The sequence below is a fragment of the Taurulus bubalis genome (assembly GCF_910589615.1).
Source record: "Taurulus bubalis genome assembly, chromosome: 10".
NCBI lineage: Eukaryota > Metazoa > Chordata > Actinopteri > Perciformes > Cottidae > Taurulus > Taurulus bubalis.
Genome location: NC_136598.1, coordinates 2,511,741 through 2,524,541, shown reverse-complemented (window position 1 = coordinate 2,524,541; position 12,801 = coordinate 2,511,741). Strand labels below are relative to the sequence as shown.

Here is a 12,801-nt window from a genome sequence, read left to right as displayed (position 1 = left end):
CTCCTCTTCTTCTTGTTGTTAGTTGCAGTGTTCTTGACATGCAAAGCGCTCCTCTGATCTCAGTGCAGATGAATCAACTAGTTTCGTCTCAGCAGTAGCACTTCACGTCAACTCCCAACAACTGCCTCTGGTAAACACTAAAAACCTTTTTTTTATGCCGGATATTTTTCTGTGGAGAATTTTGGATTTGCAGCCAATAAAAATGCGCGAGGCTCCCGAGAATAAAAGCCGTGAGAAACACAATGAACACAGAAGTATTCTTTATACTTTAATCTTTTCGTCTCGGCATTAACTACCCAACGGAAAATGGAATCCAAAAATAAGAAGCAGCGTATATTGAGGTCAATTGTCACATGGTGAGTGTTTAGGATCTAGATTTAGATTTGAGTTTTATCTTTATGTAGTTTTCCATGTTTGTTAAATATTGAATATCTCATTTTGGAATTAGGGTTCAGATTTAACACGACTCCAGAGCTTTCTCACATCCAGTAACCCATCCTTCTCTTCATACTGGTTCTCACTGGCGCCCAACATCCAGCTGAAGCTGTGGTTTATCTTGAAGGGGACATTTTTCACATTTAAAAAAACAGAACTTATTCTCTGATGGAGAATCGACGAAAACCTTCTCGCTGCTCCGCGACCACGCTCCGGCGTTCAGGATCTTATTGTTCACACTGTTCGCTATAGGGAAAAAAGAATCAGAAAGAATTATATTGGTCTTGATTAGGAACACAAACTTAAAAAAAAAAAAGATCGAATTGAGTCCACATAACTCCTCCCGTTCACTTAAACCAACCGTGCAAATTGTGAATGTGTATAAAAAAAGTCTAAAATGTAAACGTTTCAAAATGCATCCAAATTCTGATTGAACAGTATCAGTTCTAGTATAACTGTGTTTAGGTTCTACGTCATAGGTTATATATGTGCTGCATGAAAGAAAAAGCAATGAAAGGGACACATTACAATAAAGTGATAATATTACACTGATTTGCACTCTTGCTTTATATTGTAACTGACCGCAGTGCTTCGAAGCTTTGACCGTTGCCATGACTCCCAAAATCCCAAATAGCACATGCAATGAGGAATAGTGAGTCCATATCTTTAATTTTGCATCAACGTTGTTCACCAGTTATTCTCAGATGGATAGCGCTGTTTGTTGTTTGCAGACGGTTTCTGGTTTCAAAAGAAGTCTGGTTGTATAGAAGTCAATAGAAAATGACTCTACTTCTCTCTTGATTTATTCCCTTAGTAATAAACATTGTAAACATGAGTTTATGTCTCAATCTCTAGTTTCAAGTCTTCTTCAATACAGCATGATGTTCATTTAGTAAATGATGGTCCATTTAGAGTCAACCAGACCATAAAGCAGGGTATGCTTTAAGGCGGGGCTTACTGTGATTGACAGGTCACTGCCGCGACCAGAGCCGTATACAAAGTCTCTACGTCACCCGTCCTCATTCCAAATGTGTTTCATCGGTTGCAAAAAACAACATAGGGCGGTCGTAATTCAAGATGGCGACGAAAAAATGATCGAACTCAATGCTTCAAAACAGCCGTCAACAAACCCGTGTGTGACGTCGTGATGACGACGTCCACTTCTTATATACAATCTATGGTTGATGAACAGACTCAACAAAGACAGGTATATCACTGTAGGCCTACATGTTGGCTGAGGCTACAGTATATTTATTTATTCGCGTGTGGGTGTGTTTTACCTGGCAGTGCCAGCCTGTTGTGTTTGTGCATCTCTTTGAAGACCTGATTGAGGTCCTCTGAGACCTTGATGTCCTGAAACATCCTGGCTAGTTTATTCACATAATCTGCAGGCATCCCCACTTCCTATAAACACACGCGACAGAGGACAACAAAGAAAAGGACAAATGTATTCACTGTGCAGCTGTTTCTCTTTTAAAACTATCAGTTCTAAATTCATGGTCAGATTTCTGGTCTTATTTACATATTCATTGACCAGATATTTCCACATCATAATATTGCTAATGTTATGATGTTGTTTTTGGTGTTGTTCTGTGAGCAACAACTGGTTTTGGCAAAGCACAGCTAGGTGAACAGCTCTGTTTATGATGTGTTGGTGGTGGGCTGCTGTCTCCGGCTCGTCATCTACTTGCTCACTGTGGCTGTTTCCTCCCTGTAGGATTTTAAACTTTTCCACTGACCAAAATAGCACCAAAAATACTTCCATATTTTGTTGTGCAGACATTTTTATTAACATATTGTACCACCAAGGTTCTGCTCAATTGCCAAACAAATACATCTCTGTAATAAAACCGCCCTCTGGCCGTCACCAGTGAAAACGATTTTATGTGAGGCAACAGTAGCAGGAATTGTTTGGTTTGCATTAATGGTAATAGCTCCAGTAAAAAGTAATAAGGCTGAAAGGGCAACTCATATTACAAGTAAATTCAAAACCATACATACCATACCATCATATCAGTTCCAGGTTACTGAAGTTATGAGAGCTGAACACAGAACGACTTCATATTCACCAGCCCAGACACATATGCAAATGAGACAAGTTTTTAGTGACACATTTCTTGCAAATGTATGACTTTTTGATCTCTGATATTTGTTTAAGATTTTTCTCAGAGAATATCCATATTTCTTCCTCAGAATATTATCCCCTCTCCTCCGGGTATGTCATTATTTTTTTATAATACACAGTAAATAAACTGTTGTACTACTGCTTTGTTGGAAAAAAGGGGTTTGTAAAACCGTTATGTTCACTTATTCCACAGAGATAAGCAGGATTTTAAAAACAGAAAACGGGTACAAGTGAGGACAAAACATGTAGGGCTGCAACTTACCATTATAGCTTACATCCATTATTCAGTTGGTTATGCTTTAGAGTAGTCAGTGTAGGGCTGCAACAATGAATTGATCAAATCGATTAACAAAAGAGTTGGCAACGAATTGCCAGGCAAAAAAGAGAGGAGCAGAGCAACTGGCCTGCCAGCTTGTCTGAGATTGGAGTGAGACACGGAGAAAAGCTGAGGCTGTGATCTTAGCAATAGAACATCTTTGATGTGACGTGTCGAGTCTTGGCCAATCAGCGTCTTCATTTCCCTCAAACTTGTTTTTAATGGAAGCTAGTCAGCTTGCTATCACGTTAGCTAACGTGTTTGGGTTGTGTATTGTCGTTAAAGTTACGTTATGTTCCGTTACAGTTCAGTCTTGCTTGGAAAAAAACGTAACGTGATGAAACATGCCGTCACCCCCCGGTCTGGTTCAGTTCACGCTGTCACTCATTAAACCGGCACATCGGCGGATCTGGCAGGTTTTAATTTTTTTACTCAAAGTAGAATGAATCAAATCACGTAGTTGGGCTTAACCAACAACGTGATGTCGTGGTCATAAGAGGCCCAGATATTGATCAGATGATGTGAATGAAATAGTTTAAGGAAGAGGATGCTCTATATGCAGCGCCGCTTGATGCAGGGCTGAGATGAAGTGGAGCTGAAAGTGGAGGTCAAAACCGACATGAGGAGCAGTGCAGCTTCCCTCTGACCCAGTGTTTCATGCATATTGATAAAGCAGGGTATGTAAATGCAGCCTCTGCTCCAAGGAGATCAATTACAGTAAAAAGGGCTCACATTTGGCAGATGTAAAGCATACATGTGTATGTTTTTTGTGTTAGTCCATTTTTATTTTTTTAAGCAACCTGTTTGTGCTTTCTGAAGATGTTTTGCACTGTGAATTTGCACTGTCACTTCTGTTTTTGAATAAAGGGTTGGAAATTAATGTTTTTTTGTTTTTTTTATCCGATTCATTGATTAATTGAAAACATTATTAACCGATTAATTGATTATTAAAATAATCATTAGTTGCAGCCCAAATCAGTTATTCATTTAGTCTATAAGAGGTCAGAAAATAATTTCTTATTCTAACTGCACAGTTTCTTCTATTCACACAAATAAACTAAAAGGTCCCTGTGAACTGAAATAACATCCCGGCAATGGCGTCCGTAACTCAAGACTCAAAAGTCTCAACTCAGTAACACAGCAAACGCTGTCTGATGTGATATAACTGCAAAAACCTATCGGGACGTAAATACGGAAGACTACTTTGTCGGGCGGTCGCTTCGTGGCAACGTAAGGAAATCCCTGTCCAATCAGAGCCGAGTCAGGGGATTCAGTGTCTTAGACTTAACACACAAGCTTCGGGAGAGGCTGCTTGAAATGGGGATCAAGCTGTTATGCTGCAGGCTTAGTTCTTTATGAATACACACATTTTGGAAACAAATGTTGTGAGCTGGAATGACCTCAAATGACTTGAGCACAGAGCAGATATAACCACATTGCTTAAAACAGACCTTATCTCGTGCTGTGAGGAAGCGAGGGTCGTCCTGGAAGGCATCCTTTTCCAGCTTACTGAAGCGGTTAAACAAAGTCAGCAACTGCTCCACGTACTTCTCAGAGTCCTGGTCAAACACAAACAAGTATATTTGAAACTTCTGCACATGCTGCCCTCCAATATTAAGTTGTAGTCTTTAGGTCATCTGGTTCATTCCTCATTGTGACTTCTGGATTTGTTAAACAAAACTGTGCTGCCCCCAATAACGACAATTTCCTGCTCTGAACAAATCTACTGTCCAACATGCGTTTCTGTTCTGGGATAACAGGGATTTAAGTGATTTTGTTAGTTATAAGATGGCTCCACTAGTTTGGTAAAATGTATAATCCAAAACTTCTATGAGTGATTGTTGTGATAATTAATCACATCTCAACCTTTGATGATTCAAGACATTTCTTGTAGAACTTTTTATCCAATTTTTTATTTATTTTTAAATCAAACACCAACGAAACCTCTTTATAAATAAAGGAAACATTTGGGTTTAATCATACGCATGTCTGTATGTATGCATGTATACCGTCACTGTACCTTTATATTATTGTATCTACTGTTTTACTACCTGTGTTGAATGGGTCAAGGTCAGGTTACCAACTAGATGGAAACAGATGATCGGCTAGGGCGAAGAATTTTCTGTTTTCCTTCCTTCCTTCCTTCTACCACATATATTTGTTTGTTACGTTATATTTCATCGCTATATTTAATTTTCTACACTATTTTATGTCTTGAAACGGATGAGCCGACTAATTGTTGAAGCGAGCGTTTGTTCACGTACAGATGTAATGGTCTCTGCAGCAGCCACCATGTCTGCTAGTCCAGCATTGAGGATATGTTCCTCCAGGTTTTTCAGCATGGGCTCCATCCCGCTGGGAACCTTGTCCATCAGTGAAAGCATCAGCTGCAGCTCTGTTCAGGGGAGAGATCAGTGTTACACACAGGACATGAACTGGATACAGCACAGCCACTCAGCCTTGCTTCCAATTTTTCCAAGTTAAATTATTATTATCTCAATTATGAATCTTTTATCCAAAGATGGCTTATATTATATATATAACCTTTCACCGAGCTGAAAAAAAGCTATTATAAAAGTTATATAGTTATATATTATAGGCTGTGAGTGATCACCTATGACTGTTGGCAAATTGTACAGCTCTACTGGCCTCGCTGGCAGGAAGCCAACCAACACTGGGAGAAGCTTTCTATTTTTAGTCCATCTGGCTGCTGCAATAGTGGGCGTTGATGCCACTACGTCCAGCACGTGCGCACACACGATTTGTCTCAGTTCAAAAGTAAAACATGTATTGAAAAAAGATTAACTTAAACATCCCCCCCCCCTACAATTTTTTTTTACAAACAATTCTGGCTCCTCCAATGAATCGCCACCTTAACGTGGTGGAGGAGTTTGAGTGGCTCAGTGATCCTGGGAGCTATGTTGTCCGGGGCGTCAGCCCCTGGTAGGGTCTCCCAAGGCAAACAGGTCTCGGGGGAGAGCCCAGACTAAGAGCGGTTCAAAAAACCCTGATGATGTACGGCCCACGGAATGAAGCTACCTCGCCCGGACAAGGGAAACCGGGGCACCCTCCCGGAGCCAGACCCGGGAGGGGAGCTCGACGGCGAGTGTCTGGTGGCCGGGCTTTCACCCATGGGGCCCGGTCGGGCTCTAGGGACGTGGAACGTCACCTCCCTAGCGGGGAAAGAGCCGGAGCTGGTGCAGGAGGTGGAGCGGTACCAGCTAGATTTAGTTGGGCTCACCTCCACGCACAGCATGGGCTCTGGAACCAAGCTCCTGGAGAAGGGTTGGACTTTGTCCTTTTCTGGAGTTGCCCAGGGTGAGAGGCGCCGGGCGGGAGTGGGGACACTCACGAGCCCCCGGCTGAGCGCCGCTATGTTGGAGTTTTCCCCGGAGAACGAGAGGGTCGCCTCCCTGCGCCTACGGGTTGCAGGGAGTAAAGCTCTGACTGTTGTCTGTGCTTATGCACCGAACAGCAGTTCGGAGTATCCGGCCTTCTTGGAGTCGGTGGGAGGGGTCCTGGAAAGGGCGCCGCCTGCCGACTCCATAGTTCTCCTGGGAGACTTCAACGCTCACGTGGGCAATGACAGAGAAACCTGGCGGGGCGTGATTGGGAGGAACGGCTTGCCCGATCTGAACCCGAATGGTGTTTTGTTGTTGGACTTCTGTGCTAGCCACAGTTTGTCCATAACGAACACCATGTTCGAGCATAAGGTGGCTCATAAGTGTACCTGGTACCAGAACACCTTAGGCCGGAGATGATCGACAATGATCGACTTTGTAGTCGTATCATCTGATCTGCGGCCGTATGTCTTGGACACTCGGGTGAAGAGAGGAGCAGAGCTGTCAACTGATCACCACCTGGTGGTGAGTTGGATCAGATGGCGGGGGAGTCGGCTAGAAAGACCTGGCAAGCCCAAACGTGTAGTGAGGGTGAACTGGGAACGTCTGGCGGAGGATCCTGTCCGGGAGGTCTTCAACTCCCACCTCCGGAAGAACTTCTCACAAATCCCGAGGGAGGCTGGGGACATGGAACCCGAGTGGACCATGTTCAAAGCCTCTATTGTGGACGCGGCTGCTCGGAGCTGTGGCCAGAAGGTCACCGGTGCCTGTCGTGGCGGCAACCCAAGAACCCGGTGGTGGACACCGGGGGTGAGGGAAGCCGTCAAACTGAAGAAGGAGGCCTTTCGGGCCTGGCTGGCCCAGGGGTCTCCTGAAGCAGCTGACGGGTACCGGCAGGCCAGAAGGGCTGCAGCTGCGATGGTCGCGGATGCTAAAACTCGGGCATGGGAGGAGTTCGGGGAGGCCATGGAGAAGGACTTTCGGTTGGCCTCAAGGAAGTTCTGGCAAACCATCCGACGGCTCAGGAAGGGAAAGCAGGGCCTACCCCAGGCTGTTCTCAGCGAGGGGGGGGGACTGCTGACCCGGACTGGGGACATCGTCGGGCGGTGGAAAGAGCACTTTGAGGAACTCCTAAACCCGGCTAACATGTCCCCCGGAGAGGGGGCAGCGCCGGAAGTCTTTGGGGTGGTTTCTCCCATATCCCTGGCAGAGGTCGCTAAGGTAGTCAAAAAGCTCCTTGGTGGCAAGGCGCCAGGGGTGGATGAGATCCGCCCTGAGATGCTGAAAGTGCTGGACATTGTTGGGCTGTCTTGGTTGACACGCCTTTTCAGTGTCGCATGGGGGTCGGGAACAGTGCCCATGGACTGGCAGACCGGGGTGGTGGTTCCCATCTTCAAGAAGGGGGACCGGAGAGTGTGCTCAAACTATCGTGGCATCACACTGCTCAGCCTCCCGGGAAAAGCTTATGCCAGGGTGCTGGAAGGGAGGCTCCGACCGCTTGTCGAACCTCAGATTCAAGACGAGCAGTGCGGATTCCGTCCCGGTCGTGGAACAGTGGACCAGCTCTTTACCCTTGCAAGACTACTGGAGGGGTCCTGGGAGTTTGCCCAACCAGTCTACATGTGCTTTGTGGACTTGGAGAAGGCTTTCGACCGGGTCCCTCGGGGGTTTTTGTGGGGGGTGCTGCGGGAGTATGGGGTGCCGGACCCGTTGGCACGGGCTATCCGGTCTTTGTACGCCTGCAGTAGGAGCTGTGTTCGTATCCTCGGTAGTAAGTCAGACACGTTCCCGGTGGGTGTTGGCCTCCGCCAGGGCTGCCCTTTATCACCGGTCCTGTTCGTGACCTTCATGGACAGGATATCTAGGTGCAGCCAGGGGGCGGAGAGGATCCGGTTCGGGAGTCTCGGGATCGCCTCTCTGCTGTTCGCGGATGATGTGGTCCTGTTTGCCTCCTCGGATTGTGACCTCCAGCATTCACTGGGGCGTTTTGCAGCCGAGTGTGAAGCGGCAGGAATGAGAGTTAGCGCCTCCAAATCTGAGGCCATGGTGCTCTGCCGGAAACCGGTGGATTGCTCCCTCCAGGTGGGGACAAACTGCCTACCCCAAGCGAAGGAGTTCAAGTATCTTGGGGTCTTGTTCACGAGTGAGGGTAAGGTGGAGCGGGAGATCGACAGACGGATCGGTGCGGCTGCAGCAATAAAACAGGCGCTGTACCGGTCCGTCCTGGTGAAGAGGGAGCTGAGCCGGAAGGCGAAGCTCTCCATTTACTGGTCGGTCTATGTTCCAACCCTCACCTATGGTCACGAACTCTGGGTCGTGACCGAAAGAACGAGATCTCGAATACAAGCGGCCGAAATGAGCTTCCTCCGCAGGGTGGCCGGGCTCACCCTTAGAGATAGGGTAAGGAGCTCGGACATCAGGAGGGAGCTTGGAGTCGAGTCGCTGCTCCTTCGCGTCGAAAGGAGTCAGCTGAGGTGGTTCGGGCATCTAGTCAGGATGCCTCCTGGACGCCTCCCATTAGAGGTTTTCCAGGCACGTCCAACTGGTAGGAGACCCCGGGGAAGACCGAGGACACGCTGGAGGGATTATATCTCCCGGCTGGCCTTGGAACGCCTCGGGATCCCCCAGAATGAGCTGGAAAGTGTTGCGGGTGAGAGGGAAGCCTGGGTCGGCCTGCTGAACCTGCTGCCACCGCGACCCGACCCCGGATAAGCGGCTGATAATGGATGGATGGATGGAATTCTGTCTCAATTTCCATTTCTTGGCATTTAGGCTTTCAATAGAAAAATTACAACATCAAAAACAGCTGTACTTACTGTCCGTCTCGTTTCGTTTGATCATCCCAGGACATTTGACGAGGATGGTTTCTTTGAACGAGGTCACCAGAGCATTCACACAACACTCCATGAGCTGGGAGAACACTCTCCCACAATCTGACATCCAACAGATCTGACGTGCGAGTCAAAAGTGCAGTACGAGTGAGACTCTATTGTGCTGTTCTACACCCATGACAAAAGATTTCCTGAAAATACAGAAAAATTATTCAGGATGACAAAAATGGAAACAAACATGAAAGTACTGATGCTTCAGATCCTGTCGAAGACACTTACTGCTTGAACAGAGTTACATTCACGACGTGTCTCTAGATATCTGAGCGCTCTCTTCTCCTCTTCTCGCAGCTTCGCGTCTGCCTGCAGAGAAACCAAACACGAAACACAGATACTAAGAATCCAGTGAATACATACATACATACATACATACATACATACATACATACATACATACATACATACATACATACATACATACAATCAAGACTCTCTCATACACACATCCAAGATAACACCTTTTCTCCTAACATCCGTCCACAAAATGTAGCTTCAATCGATAGTTTGGATTGTTGGAATAAGGGCGGTATAAGATACTTAGATGAAGAGCAAAGCAACGTATTTTGAACAGCTGAAATAAATGTATATCAGTTTAAGTGTAAGCGGACAGTCAGTCAGCCCAACACAACTAAACTAACCGATCGAGGCAGCAACTTCTGTGTATCTAAAATATCTAAAATGCATGTATTTGTCAATGGAGTCTTGTAGCTTTGAAGAGTATATAGCTTGCTATGATGGGAGAAACAGTTGGATGGCGTTCTGCTCTGCCAAAGAATTTGCAATTTTTGCAAATTTTTTCATTAATAATTCACCTTGGCTATCTAGCCTTGATTTGTGACTTTTATCAAGTTGAACATTTGACCAGCCGACTACAAAGATGACTCCATCTGTCTGTTAAAACAACAACTTACTTAAAACAGCTGGCTTGGTGGCAGAGGTGGCATTATATCTTAAATGAATTTGTAGGCACATTAATAGCGACCCCATCACCCCTTCAAAGCATTTGTCAGTCGCATTCTCTTCCACATTTTGAAGAGACCCCATTCTTCATCCTAACACTCGTACTAATCAGTAGCATTGTAGCGTACATATTTCATGTAGTTCTGGACGCCGTTCTGTTGCAGATAGGACGGTGCCTGTGTTCTGTAAAACCTCTCTGTGGAGTCCAGGTAGGCTTTCTCAAAGTTATCCCAACCCAAAATTCCTGTTAATGGAGCATTCAGTTCGTTCTCAGTCTTTTTGTGACATCCCCATCCAGAATATTTACATTGGACCCGTTTCTGTCCGTCCTACCGTACGACTCTCGTACTCCTATCACGAGCTGGGAGTCAAAAGCCTCCCCCTGCCTCTCGGCGTGCACAAGCTTCATGGCGCTGTCCTGCAGGCGATTCTTAATGTTGGAAAAGATGGACTCGTTCCACGTGTCCAACATGAGCTGCAAAAAAAAAACAAGGGCAGTAATAAATGTGCACCGAAAACATTAAATAATAAGTACCTCCATTTCCTGCCATCCAAGAATAGTCACGGCCAATTTATTCATGAAGTGCTTTTAAAGGAAACTCCTTTGTCTGCCTGCTGAATCATCCCCTCCCTCAACAACAACTTCCTCATTTGTGGCCTCTGCTGCTCTGCTCATTTAGCTATTTCCATCTCCTCTCATTCCTCCCCCTTTCTTCTTCCTGCTTGTTGTTGCTCACCTTGCGCACGATGCTGTCCTCCAGGTTTGTTTTCTTGTTGCTGCCTTGTTTGCCCATGAGCGGGACAACTGACAGAAGGGTTTGGGCAGGATGTCGCACTGGGTGAAGAACTTCCTCCACTCTACAATGTAGGCCTTTAGCAGCGCTGTGTCGTCCTGGTGGCTCAGCACCCGCTGCCATGGCGACAGATGCAAGCAAAAGTTAAAGATGATGCAGGTCGGCCAATAAATACTTATGATGCGTTGACGCCTGTAATTATTGCTCTGAATCTTAAAATATAGAAAAGGTACTTCCACAGGGAACACGCTGATACATTTTTACATCACTGTGATTATTTGTCATTAATAGAGCTGCCTAATATACCTTATAATATCTACTTCCAGTTTGCTCACATGCTGTATGTAAAGCAGCATGCTCGATATTCATTTATTCAACAGATGGCATGAATGAATAAAACAAATATAGAGAGGGAGCTGTGGTCAGATTACTACTGTGGTTGTATGATGTTTTTTTTTACCCTTTTCTCCTGGTTGCACCGTAAGGTAAAAGTGACCAGGGTGCTAATGCAGGCATAAAAGTAACATGTTGAATTGCCGTGAGATTAACATAAAGGGTTGCATATCTGAAATTAGTTTACTGATGCTAAAAAGAAGCAACCAACCCACACACACACTCATAAAACACACTACTTACAGCCTGCGCTTGTTTAATGAAGTCTAGGATGTCCTCTTTGAGGGCTTGGTGGGTTTTGGCTGGTCCTTTGTCATCCCATAGACACACAGCATGGACATCTCTGGGGGACAGACAAGAGAAAAATTCAAAGTCGGTTCAGTCAAACTATGCACTTCAAACTCTGGGGCACTTTCCTGAACTTTTACTGACAAGCAAAAGTGGGATAATACTTGCAGAAATATCCCTTGAAATGTGACCTGTCTTTCCATAGCAATTGAGAGAGTTGATGAGAAAATGACACTCTCTGTGTTCCTGTCCCTCTTTTCCTCTCTTCATCCTATTCATCAGGCCAAAAGCAGCAATCACCAACGAGGGCTGATAATTCAATATGATAATGTATTCAATGTAATAATATTGTGATGAAATCCTATATCTAGATATTATGATATAAAATAATCCTAGCCTTATTACCAACGTCCTCTTCTTGAACACTTTTACCCTCCACATTACCACATTATCCACATTGTCAGATAAGTCGAGTCAATTATATTCATATAGCCCCAAATACTCTGTACTTACTTACTAATTACAAATGTGTTTACAGTTTTAAGTGATTATACACAAAAAAAAATGTTTTAATGAATACTATACGAGTCTTTCGTTGGAGTCAAGACTCGGAAGATAAAGACTTAGGAGTCTTTTGTTGGAGTCAAGACTCGGAGGATAAAGACTTATGCCGTGTTCACACCGGACGCGGCGCGAATTTATGCGCCGCGTCCACCGCGGCAGTTTACTCGCGCGAGCAGAAAGAGGGTGTTCACACCAAACGCGAATTCGCGCCGCGACCAAAGGGGCGTGGCTTATCTCCGTCATCGTCGCTTCTCTCCGAGAAAAATGGTCTCTATCGACCATGCAAGAAGTAACCTCTTTTGCTACGGTCTACTTGTTGTGGAAGTCCGACCAACAACGTCGAAACCTCAAACGCCGTCGTGTTTGGGTTCACAACACCATCCGCAAACGCACACAGCTCGGTGAATTTCACCGACTCCTCCAGGAACTGTGTCTGGATGAGCGCCGCTTCCAGGGCTACTTCAGGCTAAACGTTAGCCAGTTCGAGGACCTGTTGGCTCGGATCGGTGCCAGGATCTCTCGGTTGGACACCAACTACAGGCGCTCAATCTCGGCTGCGGAGCGCCTGTCCATCTGTCTCCGGTGAGTGGCAGTTTCATAAAATATATTCATGCTTTGTCTGGTCCGTCCACAAGACATCAAGAAAGCCACTTTTACATTTTGTGATTTCTTAATAAAGTTTGGATCCATCAATCTG

General features: G+C 45.5%; 1 pseudogene across 1 annotated transcript; it reads right to left on the bottom strand.

The window, feature by feature from the left end:
• Positions 1-444: 444 nt before the first annotated feature.
• On the bottom strand, positions 445-11,981 carry LOC306742056 (cullin-5-like; annotated as a pseudogene). Its single transcript has 11 exons — positions 11,950-11,981; positions 11,496-11,595; positions 10,803-10,975; positions 10,194-10,540; positions 9,328-9,408; positions 9,034-9,127; positions 5,141-5,271; positions 4,328-4,435; positions 1,716-1,839; positions 623-681; positions 445-555 (listed from the first exon to the last, which is right to left on the bottom strand). The product of its transcript is annotated as a cullin-5-like (transcript).
• Positions 11,982-12,801: the final 820 nt, after the last annotated feature.